General features: G+C 45.1%; 1 pseudogene; it reads left to right on the forward strand.

Moving 5' to 3' along the window:
- Positions 1-765: 765 nt before the first annotated feature.
- On the forward strand, positions 766-11,232 carry LOC132118935 (uncharacterized; annotated as a pseudogene).
- The last annotated feature ends 334 nt before the right edge of the window (positions 11,233-11,566 follow it).

The raw sequence follows: 11,566 nt of genomic DNA on the forward strand, positions 1-11,566 counted from the left end.
ATTTTATTATAAGACTTTGATTTGAATGTCCGCCGGTTCCCGCCTCCTCCTTCCCGTGATTATGAAGGTTGTACCATAGTGTTTGAGTAAAGAAAATGCTTTACTATTCAAACATCAGATATTTATTTATCCTTGCATTGCGAAAAAGTGGAGATCTGGCTCCTCCAGGCTGTGCGCAGCGTGTCAGTCTGAATGGACAGAGACAGGGTGAAGTTAAAGCCGGGGTCACACTACACGATTGAAAGACTAAATGAATCAATGTGTTGCTCACACTATACAACAAGATTTGTTCTCATCTGTCATCATCATAGCTGCATGCATGCTACACAACACAACACTTACAAGGTGCAAACACTACAAAACCAGGGCCGTCCTTAGTGGGGTGCAGTTGGTGTGGTCGTACCAGGCCCTGCGGTGAACAGACTGAAGGAAGCCACACAGTAGTAGCCTACTGCAAAAAGAGTTGGAGGTAATTAAACAGCACAATGAAACATGGTGTTACATACACAAAATATTTGTTTTATTTATTTCTAGTTAGTTGATTTGATCACACAGCAAAATATCCAGTGTTGTTTAGTGTTGTTTTTATGGGGTTAATTTATCAGAGTTAAAAAGTGTTGATTCTGGTGTTGATCTGAATGGCATTAACACTTGCAGTGTTAATCAGTGGTCGGAGTCAGTGTAATAACAGCAAGTTGACATAATTGACACTGGTGATGAGTTGATTCAATTTCCGGTCCTTGGAGATCATTTCCTTTTTGATTAATGGCGGACGACCACGAGGAGAGTACAGTGTTCAAACAGGTATAATATTTAATAACCTCTTAAATTGACCAATTTTCATCATGTTTTGTTTACGTTTCTCACCGTTCAAAATAATTTGAGTACGTTTCTCAACATTGCCAGAGTGCTAACATAATTTATTTTCAGATAACATAACGCGACAGACCACTGACAGGATCTCAAGGCGATTTAGTTGTACCACTTTTTAGCTAGCAAATTGAGGTAAGAATGGCATTGTTTGTGCAAGTGAGCAATTTTAAACGTACGTTTTCTTATATTTTAGAATCTGGGGTAGATAGTTAATTTCTGTGGTTTGTGTAACTTAACGGTTACTGTTATCTATTCATTAACGCAAATAGCGCAGCATCCATATTCCCCTTCTTTGGGTTCACGTTATTTGTGTTGCCAAAATAAGACATTTTAATGCATTTTTGTCTCCAATATTTTAGTATAACTGTGCATTGTTCGACAAATAATGTCTGACTGTTGAAGTGAGCAGCAATCAGTAACGCGCGCTTTTTTTCTTTTTTTTTTTTACGACCTTGAACGGACAGCCTCGGATAGTCCGAGGAATTTACAGTATATCGCTGTTACTCTCATCTTCAAAGTAAAAGGAAGCGGATATAAATTATCAGATAATCAAGCTAGAAGCGTTTTCCTGAACTTGCATTTTCTGCCAGCGTATGATTGATTGTGAACTAATTCGCTCATTTGAGACACGTGATTGACGCTTAATCTGCAATAGCAGATACGAATCAACTTGCTGCAATTTCACTTTAATGTAACGTAAACTGTTGTGGGGTGACCGATGGATCCTCTTACAACAGCGGCTCGCTGGATTTTCTTATTAATAGTCATTTGCATTTTTCTTTACCAACAGTTTTTCGTCATGTTGGTTAAAGTTCAATATCAAGGTGTGAAGAAATTTGTAAAACTGAACAGCGATAGTACGTTCCAAGACTTTCTCACTGAAGGTAAGCTAAGAATCTTTTGCTACTACTTAGAAATGTACTTAGTCGTAGAACTATGCTTGAGGTATAATCCCACAGGGCTTGTGTATGTTAACACCACAATAGGTCTCATTTGTTAACAATAATTAATGTGCAAACTAACAATTACTAAATTTAGGTTTAATAAGTAGAACTGTTCATTTTAGTTAATGGTGCATTCATGTTAACAGATAAAACTTTTGATATTCGTAATGGATTAGGAAATGTTGAGATTAACATTAAGTTTATTAAATGCTGTTAACTAATGAGAAATTATAAAGTTAGTGTGTGAGTCTGTATATATATATATATATATATATATATATAATAAATAAATACTTTTTATTTTTAATGCTATTGTTAAAATTACCTTTCAGTTAAGAGCAAATTTGCTTTAGAAAGAACGTCTCTAGGTTACGTATGTAACCCTAGTTCCTCGAGGGAACGAGACGCTGCGTCGAAGCGCTTTGGGGAACGCGTTCAGCATACGCGACTCTGAATATCGTGTGTAATCAGTCCAATGGAAGGGCGTGACGTCACCGACGTGGTGACGTAAGCGACCAGGAAGCTATAAAAGCACGTGCCACGCAGCTGGCGTCAGCTTCGAGTACCAGCAAGCGCCGGCAGGGGTGCCGGGGGTATGGCTCCGAGACGCAGCGTCTCGTTCCCTCGAGGAACTAGGGTTACATACGTAACCTAGAGACGTTCCTCTTCAGGAACTCGAGCTGCGTCTAAGCGCTTTGGGGAACGAGTCCTAACGCCGCCAGACTACCAAACCCCTGCCTGGTGTGTATCCGAAGAGCACAGCTCAGGACAGGAGGACAGAAGCGCCTGGAGTGACTGGCATATCTAGGCCATAGAACCTAACAAATGTAGAGGGCGTGGACCACCCCGCAGCGTTGCAGATGTCCAGCATGGATACACCTGCTAAGAAGGCCTTAGAGGCCGCCATACCCCGAGTAGAGTGAGCCTTGGCTCCCGACAGCGGGGGACGACCAGAGGACTCATAGGTGACGTTGATAGCCTCGACTATCCAACGACTAATAGTCTGCTTAGAAGCAGGAGAACCCCTCTTGGGGGGACCGTAGCACACAAGCAATTGGTCAGTTTTTCTCCACAGGGCAGCTCTGTGGACGTATGCGTCCAGTGCTCGAACCGGACACATACAGTTTAGCTTCGCCTGGTCGGGCTCCCGAAAGGGAGGAGGACAGAAGGCCTGCAGCACTACAGGTCGTGGTGTAACAGAGGGAACCTTGGGAACATATCCCGCTCGAGGGTATATGAACGCTTTAGTCATGCCTGGTGCAAACTCAAGATAAGAAGGGGCCACCGAGAGGGCCTGAAGATCTCCTACTCTCCGCAGAGAGGTAATAGCCAACAGAAAAGAGGTTTTAAGTGTGAGATGTCTGTCTGAGATATCTTGAATAGGTTCAAACGGGGGTTTGCACATAGCCTCTAACACCACAACCAAGTCCCACGGGGGAATACGGGACCGTACTGGAGGTCTCAGCCTCAGTGCACCGCAGAGGAAACGTGTAACTAGGGGGTGTCTTCCCAGAGACTGACCGTCGAGAAGGGTGTGGTAGGCCGCAATGGCCGCCACGTAGACCTTCAGAGTAGAGTGGGTCAACCCTGCAGAGAGCCTAGCCTGTAGAAACTCCAGAACTGTACCAACTGGGCAGTTTGCTGGGTCTAGCTGGCGGTCTCTGCACCATGAAGTGAAAAGCTTCCACTTCAGGGCGTACAGTTTCCTCGTAGAGGGAGCTCTGGATTGGAGTAGGGTCTCCACAACCTCAGTTGAGAGACCAGCTGCTACCAGTTGTGCCCCCTCAGGGGCAACACCCACAGCTTCCACAACTCCGGGCGAGGGTGAATTATCGAGCCCTGCGCCTGTGAGAGTAGGTCTGTCCTGATCGGTATCTCCCACGGAGAGCCGTCGAGGAGCGAGACTAGATCTGAGAACCATACTCGGCCCGGCCAGAACGGGGCTACTAATAACAGACGGACCCCGTCCCGGCGTACTCTCGCCAGAACTCCCGGAAGCAGAGCGATAGGGGGAAAAGCGTACAGACGAAGCCTCGGCCAGGTCTGTACCATAGCGTCCAGTCCCAGAGGAGCTGGATGAACTAGAGAGAACCAGAGGGGACATTGTGACGTCTCCTGAGTCGCAAAAAGGTCTACTTGAGCCCTGCCAAACACTCTCCATATCTGATCTACCACCCGTGGGTGAAGTCTCCATTCCCCGGGCCTCGGCCCCTGCCTCGACAGTATGTCTGCTCCCATATTTAACTTCCCAGGAATATATACTGCTCTTAATGAGAGGAGTTTGTTCTGGGACCACACCAGGATCTGGTGCGCCAGCTTGTACAAAGGGCGCGAACGCAGACCGCCCTGGTGGTTGATGTAAGAGACCACTGATGTGTTGTCGGTGCGCACCAACACATGGTGACCTCTCAGGTCTGGGAGGAAGTGCTTCAGTGCACGATAAACTGCTAGCATTTCTAGACAATTGATATGCCACATTAGATGGCGATCGCTCCACAGACCACGGGCAGGGTGGCCACTCATGACCGCACCCCAGCCGGTGAGGGACGCGTCCGTCGCTAGTGTCACACGGCGACAAGGAGCTCCCAGCACCGGGCCCTGATTCAAGAACCAAGGTTTCTTCCACATGTCTAAGGCACGGAGGCAGCGCCGCGTGACCTTGATAGTGCGAAGCGGATTGCCCCTCGGGGAAAATCCCTTGGTCTTGAGCCACCACTGTAGGGGTCTCATGTACAGCAGGCCAAGAGGTATCACGTTGGACGCAGCTGCCATCAGACCCAACAATCTCTGAAATTGTTTGACAGTGAGTGACTGGCCTTCTCTGACTCTCTTGACTGAGATGAGGATCGACTCGATACGAGCAGGGGACAATCGTGCCTGCATCGCGGTCGAATCCCATACTACGCCTAGATAGGTGGTTCTCTGAGCCGGAGAAAGTACACTCTTCTTGGCGTTCAGTCTCAAACCCAGCTCCCCCATATGTGCGAGAACGACATCTCGATGTCGAACCGCAATCTGCTCTGACTGAGCTAAAATCAACCAATCGTCGATATAATTGAGAATGCAGATGCCCTGCGTGCGCAGGGGGGCCAGAGCCGCATCTACACACTTTGTGAACGTGCGGGGTGAGAGTGCGAGGCCAAAGGGAAGTACTCGATATTGGTAGGCTTCGCCCCCGAAAGCGAACCTCAGAAACTTCCTGTGTTGAGGAAGGATGGAGATATGAAAATATGCGTCTTTGAGATCTATCGTGACAAACCAGTCCTCGGACCTGATCTGAGCTACAACATGCTTTATTGTGAGCATTCTGAACTTCAGTCTCATAACTGAACGATTTAAGACCCTCAAGTCTATAGCCCCCCATCCTTCTTTGGAACTATGAAATACCGGCTGTAAAATCCGGACTCCCTGTCCTGAGGAGGGACCACCTCGATGGCCCCCTTCTCTAATAGGGTTTTCACTTCCTGTTCCATAACCAGACCCTGCCCGGGGCCCACTATCGTGTGAACGACCCCGTTGAATATAGGCGGCACGGAGCCGAACTGAATGCGGTAGCCTTTTTCTACTATATGCAGGACCCAACGAGATACATATGGCAGTAGTTTCCACGCTGCTAAATAATCTACTAAGGGAATCAGTCTCTCGAGACTGACCTCTGGTGTAAGAGACCCCCGCAGGGGCGGCGAGCGTCCCAGCCCCGCTACGCGCACGGGCGGAGGATACTGAGAACGATGCTCGCCCGGGGCCGCTGCGCCCTGGAGCACTGGCAGGGTTGGCAGAACGACCCCTAGAGGGCACTGAGGTGGGACGGGCACCGTGGACTGAGGTGTATACCGTTCTACCCCAGCGGAGGCTGCCCTCTGAAACCCCGGGCCATTGGCGTCAGGGTTTCTTGGCCGAGGACTTCTTAGCTTTGATAACCGCCCTTAAATCTGTTCCACCCGGGGCATCGCTCTATAACCGTGCTCTCCCATCCCCACTACATTTCCGTAGTAATCAGACGAGGGGATGTAGAGGCGGGCCGAGAATGGACGTTTCCACGACCTGGCGATCTCATCATGCAGGTCGGGAAAGAATGGAAGGCCCCGGCTGGGAGGTGGCTGACTCGCGGGCAGGAAGCGTTCATCCGGCTTGCTTCTCTGCGGTTCGGTAGACTTTTTGGCGGGCCAATCGATACTTAATTTGGCCACCGCGCGAGTAACCACCTCGTACTGTAGCGAGTGGGGTGGCGAATCCCTATCGAGCGACTCCACATCGACCTCCTCGGAGGAAGAGAGGCGGAGCGTCGATCCCTCACCCTGAGTGGAAGGAACCGCTGTGCGTGCTTCCGACTCTAGGGATTGGGTGCCGGATCTGGCAGAAGTGGAAGGAGATAGGGACTGGCCCGTCTCCATTCCCTCTACCAGATCGACTTGCGAACCCCACGAGTGCAGCCGCCGTTCTGCCTCGGCAGAAGCGGGACCAGCACCGCGGGGAACGCTGGCGAAGGCCCCCTCCTCGAAGAGGGCCCTCCGGGAAAGAAGCAGTCGCACCGACATTCGCTCACAGTGCGGGCAGTCGGCCCCCTCGAGAGCCGACTCAGCGTGCTTCGAACCCAGGCAAACCACGCACAGGTTGTGTGTATCCCCACCCGTTATATATCTCGGGCAGGGAGGCACACACAGCCTATAACGCGATTTGGATTCGCCATCTGAGTGCTTAACTTTCGCCTTGCTTTTTGGCATGTCTAGGAGCTCTTTTAACTGGACAGACAACAGTAAATAAGACTCACAAGACGGACAAATGACATTCACACACAGAGCGCTTGCTGAAAGACGCGAAGCTGACGCCAGCTGCGTGGCACGTGCTTTTATAGCTTCCTGGTCGCTTACGTCACCACGTCGGTGACGTCACGCCCTTCCATTGGACTGATTACACACGATATTCAGAGTCGCGTACGCTGAACGCGTTCCCCAAAGCGCTTCGACGCAGCTCGAGTTCCTGAAGAGGAACTGCAGCTCTTGAGGTCTTTGATACAGACACAGCTGTGGAAGAGGACATCTTCCATGAATTGATTGAAGGCAGTCCACATTTATGCCTAACAGTAATATGTCTGGAAGAAAATATTTCTGCTGGTTTGTGTGAAGGTAAGTATGTAACACTTTATATAGTCTTTCTAGTACTCCAGTGTAATTATCCTGGGGATAAAATGCATTTGGGTCAGATAAACACATTTACCTTTAGCAGATGCTGCAGGAGTCTTTAGCAGTTTTTTGAATATTATCACATTTGTTTGGGTTAATATCCAATCATGAAAAGGTGGAAAAAAGGATCAGGTGGTTAACGGTGTTAAATGCAGCTAGATATAACCGAATGAGAACTGACAAGTGTGTATCCCTAGTTATTGTTACTATTTTTGTTTTAAAGGGTTAGTTCACCCCAAAAATGTAAATTACTCACCCTCATTCCTTCCATTTAATCTTAACTGAGCTTTCTGATCCCTCCATAGTAGAGCTTAGATTCTCTGCCCGAGTCCGAGCTCGGGCCGGGCCGGGCCGGGCCGACATTTCCCGCCACCGTCCTCGGGCCGGGTCGGGTCAGGCCCTTGATAAAGCACATCACATGTCATGCGCAGCGTCTCGTCCACTCGCAGTCTCGCATGCGTGACGCATCACACCTGCTGTGCGTGCTGTACTATTCAGTAGAATAAGTGCAACATGGAGCTTGAAGAAGTAAAGAATAAAATTAAAACAGGAGAATTAACTTTGAGCAAGGTATGGAAACATTTTAAACTAGTCGTGGGATGTGACAACATATGTGTTGGCTTTGACTCGTGCATTAAATGCGGCACGCATATATATATAAAACTATATATATATATAACTGTGCAGCTTCCCCGTAGCATAAATGATCTAGCACAGCAGCACCTGCGGTAAAAAAAAAAAAACACTGGCGCCGCCCCTGGTTATAACGGCCCACATATTAAAAAATGGTCAGGTTTAAATCGGGCTCGGGCTCATAATTACAGTGAACGTGTCGGGTCGGCCGGGCTCGGACACAACGTGCTCGGGCTCGGGTAGGGTCGGGCTTGATTTGTTGGGCCCGATCTAAGCTCTACTTCATAGACTGCAACATAATTGCAACTGTCAAGGCCCATAAAGTTAGTAAAGATATCATTAACATAGTCCATGTGACCACAGTGGTTTCATCAAAAATATCTTTAAGATAAATGAAGTTCTAACTGGTTTGGAATGACATGAGGCCGAGTAATTAATGACAAATGTTATTTTGCTGAAGTAACCCTTTGATTGGATTTCTGATACAAAACTATTGCTGCAAAAGTAAAGAACATTTAGACAAAGCCCTGTTTGGTTTAATGTCTTTAGAAAAAACATGAAAATTGTTTTGCCTTTCTCTTTCAAGAGTTTTCACCCACAAGATCGTCAACCCCCAGCACATGCACGGATACTCTTTCACTCTCTTCAACTGACCATGAAGAGACAGAGAGAGCAGTGCATATTCAAGCCACAATGGCCAGCAACAGTTTTAACAAAGACTCTGAAAAGGCAAAAGGGGTATGTATGCATGTTTTTCCTTATGGTTAACTTATCGATATAATAATACTTTCACCCTTTAGTAGTCTTCCAAGTGTTCACCTGTATTGTGGTATGTTTAATCAGATTGTCCAAGATGCACTGGAAAAAAAAATCTGGTGGTGAGGAAGTGCTTGAAGAATACCAGAAAACTAAAACTTAAAAGCACAGCACCGGACGTCAGCTTGTTAATATTGTTGTCAGTCACATGACAGAAATTCACGGGTAAAACTACAATGCACAGATGCAAGAAATACACACAGCTGTGTCATTTGGTGTAGAAAACAAGGTTAAGTTTAACATTATATCTATATATATATATATATATATATTTTTACACTGAAGGAGGATCCCCACCCGCAAACAGAGGGAAACCTATGCCTTGGGAATTATTTCTCTCTTTCCTAGCCTGAGAGACCCATTTTCAACAAAGGGCAATGTAAGAATCTTTTGTATTGATGTATTTGTAACACAATCTAGTTGGACATGACGTTTTATGCTCCTTTTTGTGGCATGTAATAGCAGTTTATCTTTTAAATGTTATGACTAATGTAATATTCAAATTTTACATTTTGTGTTCTATTGGTGTTCTATTGGCTTTCTGACAGGAGCATTTCTACGATCCGGAAAAGGGAACCGGGTTCATCTCCTGGCGCCTTAAAACTTTGTCGAGGAAGAACCCAAAACGTGTTCACTTGGAAATGACTGAAAGTGGAGGACCAAGTCGACGAAGGAGGATCGATGATGTGCAACAACTTGAAGGAGATGCATGCAGAGAGGCAATTTCTTTCCTTGTCCATACAGCTGATGAAGCCGAAGTTTTGCAAAAGATGAAGGGAACTTTCAAGCATAGACAAGAACTGGTACATAATCCTGAAAGATCAGCTGATGTCCTTGATGTCTTTCCAAGATATTTGGATGTAAAAGGATTGGTAAATAAAACATTTATTCTCCTTTTCAAAGATTGTTTTAAGTGTTTTAGATATGTCTGCTTTTTTAAGTGTTGCTAAGGTTACTCTTTGACATTATTGCTACTTGGACTCATTCGTTCATAATTTATCACTCTCGCTCGTACAGTACATGCCAGTGAAAGATTTTGAAAGAATTCAAGTAAATACTTTAATTTCTATGTTTGACTCATTTGGACATTCATGATGTTTTAGTCTTTACATGTGCACACTATCGATTTTTGGTGGTAAAAGACTAAAGTAATTTCTTAGAAATCTTGTAACATGTTTTGTCTTTAGATTTATCAGGACTTTGCTCTGCTCTTCAATGCTGAAACTTCCAACAAGTTTCTTGAGCGGTGGGAGACAGCATTCAAGCAAAAGATCATCAATGAAGCCCAGTCTCTTACATCAACAGCAGAAATTCGGTGTCTTCTCAATGCAGCATGTGGACAAGGTTCTGAAAATGGTTGGCATAATTTGTGAAGATGTCAATTTCATATTTACTCTGGATTCTTGTTATTGTGAGCACTAAATGTTTGTTTTTCTTTTATCCTAAATTGCCCACCATAAACATCTACTCATTCAGATTGGGACAGTGACATGTCATCTGTCCTGCTGCTGTTGCATCTCCTGCCTCCTGCTCCAGGGAGGAAGAAGACTAAGATCAGTCCAACAGAGGCTGTTGACAGACTTGTGCATTTCCATAAGGTAAAAATATTGTTGCAGAATTGTGAATATTTGATTATGATTTTGGTTATAAACCCTAAAATGCAATGGCTTTCAATCATGGTCTTTGGGACTCAACCCTCTGCACATTCTGTCTCTCTGACCTGACACAGAAAATTCGGTCTTTTACTCACCCTCAGGTTGTTCCTGGCTGCTTTGGAGAGCAATTGACTTGCATAGTAGGGAAAAAAATACTATGATGGTTAATGGCTGCCCAAAGCGTCCTGTTTAAATACTTCAAAATATCTTGTGTTCAGTAGTACAAAGATGTATAAAGGTTTGGAATAACCAGTGGTTAACAACCTTTTCTGTAAATTACAGGTTTTTCATTTTTGGGTGAACTAACCCTTTAGTTTATTACATGGAGCTGTTACATAATGAGGTGAAGTTCTGAATCGGGGAGACATACAACTTGCAGAGCAAAGGGTCCACAGGACAGTGATTGAAAATCACTGGCAAAATGTCTAAAATGTTCCTTTTAACTGATTGCACATGTTCACTTGCATTATATTGACCTACAGCTCTCAGATGTCCATGTACAACTCTTTGTTTGTGTTCTAATGAAGTAAGTCAGTCGCATAGTTTGGTTTGGCTGGGGGTGTATCAGCACGTTATTTGATTTTATTTATTTATTTATTTATTTATTTTATTTATTTTTTGTTGAATTCCTTTTAATAACATTTTCCTTTTAATATAATACACAAAGCATGATATAAACTAGTTTTGTTTGGCACGTATTGGGTTAAGGTGTTTTATATAGTTTTTTTTTTTTTTTTTAATAATGCATTTATCATTTCACATTGTAAAAAAAAAAAAGATTTTTTTTCTAATTTTTGTCTATGCTCTTTTCAGTCCTGCACCAGTATTGAAGGCCATCTCAGTGGGAGGGAGGGCCACCAGCCATTCCTACTGGGATCAGGAAGGATTAAGGGCAGGATCGACCACTTCTACGTCGTTGTGGACAAGCGCCTCATCCCTTGCGCTGGATCCAGCTCCTTGAGTGCCTTTGATGAACTTTTTAAAGTTCACTATGTCTTCAACCTGTCCTACGAGGAATCCCTGGTCAACTTCTTTACCTTCCTGCAGACTACAGTTTACAACATAGATGTTGGTCTTTCAAGTGACTCTCCAAGAGTAAGGGAACTGCGTGCAAAGCTTTTAAATTAGTTTAAATGTTGAAGTGTTTCCTCTGTAAAAGTCTGCATGCAAACAGCCACTCTTTGATAGCTCATCTAAGAGTCACACACAGTTTCTATCCTTCGTTAAAGTTTAGGTTGTTATGTGCAGAGAGTGGCTGTAGTCGGCAGTTTTGCTCATATTCTGGTTTTCGAAAGCATTTGAACAGTTTTCATGTTGTTGATGCCAGTTCAGCTTTTGATTTGCCATCTGGTGAACTGTCATTTCAAAATGTTAATAATCAGTCAGGTTCTTTGTTTGCCGGAGAAAGTGATCCCCAAGTTGCGCTCATTGAGAAAAATGTTACCTTTTCCAGGAGAGAGAC

Source organism: Carassius carassius, chromosome 38 (assembly GCF_963082965.1).
Source record: "Carassius carassius chromosome 38, fCarCar2.1, whole genome shotgun sequence".
Classification (NCBI taxonomy): domain Eukaryota; kingdom Metazoa; phylum Chordata; class Actinopteri; order Cypriniformes; family Cyprinidae; genus Carassius; species Carassius carassius.